Genomic DNA, 1636 nt, shown 5'->3' with positions numbered 1-1636 from the left:
AAGCACATCTGGGAATAGTTTTTAGACATAACCTAATACCTCACAGGATTGACTTCCTAGATGTGAAGGATTAGAAGCATTGTCTGATGGGACATCTCAGTCAGTTGACACAATATAATTATTAACATTTATGTTACATATTGTAGCTTGGTGAATAGTATCTAGGGTCTTACTTAAAAGCTTACAAGCAGCCATCTGAAAAACAACTATTGGTCTCTTCATCTGGAGCACAAGAGAGAGAAGGAAACACAGGACTCAAAGAAGCAGCCAGCCAACAGGACCAATAGCCACAGGAAGCCCAGTCTCATCTACCTTAAGACCAGAAGAACAAGATGGTGTCTGGCTGCCATTCCTGATCATTTGAATCAGGGCCACAATAAACAAACAAACAAAACCCAGAATTTTTGGATCAGCTGAGGCTGGAGCACTCTCTGAGACTATTACCCTGAGATAGTCTTTAAAACTTGAACACAACCCTCCCCCGAAAAGAATTTGTTCCAAAGGACGACAATGATTCTGCAGCTCCGGGAGATGAACATATCTGATCAGAGCACACGGGAGCAGATGAAGGGGGAGGAGGAGAGAGTGGAGCACAGCCTGGCCCACCAGGCCGTGAGGATGATGTTCCTGAGCAGAGCAGCCAGTCCACAGAGAGAACAACATAGCTGGCCCCACTATGAGAAATGATGCCAATCAGTGACTAAGGGCAATACAGGGGACTGCACCGGAGACACAGTGTGGGAATTGCACCTGACCTGATCCCACCACACCAAGGCAAATCACTGGGGAGTGCAGCGGAACAGCAAGGGAATGGAGTGGCAAGGTCCCCAGGGAATGCTGATGAACTATCTGGAGGAAAAACAACGGGACCGACAGTTCCGGGGGGACTTGGGGTGGGGGGGTAGGGGGGGTAAGGAAGTGGTGTTAACAAACACAGGGACAAGGGAAAAACATGGGACCCAAAATGGTAAAGAGGGGGGAATGGCAAGCCTGATGGGGAATGATCAAGGATAAGGTTGCTTAGAGAAGAGGTATACTCTAGCCCAGGTGGCGACAAAGCATGGTAGTAGGCTAGGAGGAAAGTCAAGGGAGACGGAGGAAAGAGCTAGGAGTCAAAGGGCATTTATGGAGGTCTAGACAAAGACATGTACATGCAAATATATATTGGAGGATGGGGAAATAGATCTATGTGTCTATATTTACAGGTTAAGTATTAAGGTGGTGGAAGGACCTTGGGCCTCTACTCAAACACTCCCTCAATGCATGAATACTTTCTTTTATTAAATTGGAACTCTATGATGCTCACTCTCCCGACACAACTGCTGGAGCCAAAGGGGGTGAACAAGTAAATGTGGTGAAGAAAGCTGATGGTGCCTGGCTATCAAAAGATATAGTGACTGGGGTCTTAAAGGCTTGAAGATAAACAAGCGGCCATCTAGCTCAGAAGCAGCAAAGTCCACATGGAAGAACACACCAGCCTGTGTGATCGAGTGGTCCCGAAGGGATCAGTTACCAGGCATCAAAAAACAAAAAATCATATCATTGACTGCACACCTCCATGATAGGATCGCTGAAGACAAATGGGTGCATAAGCAAATGTGGTGAAGAAAGCTGATGGTGCCCGGCTATCAAAAGA

The sequence above is a fragment of the Tenrec ecaudatus genome, chromosome 4 (genome assembly GCF_050624435.1).
Source record: "Tenrec ecaudatus isolate mTenEca1 chromosome 4, mTenEca1.hap1, whole genome shotgun sequence".
In the NCBI taxonomy this organism is placed as follows: domain Eukaryota; kingdom Metazoa; phylum Chordata; class Mammalia; order Afrosoricida; family Tenrecidae; genus Tenrec; species Tenrec ecaudatus.
Note: the sequence above shows the minus strand (reverse complement) of the source record.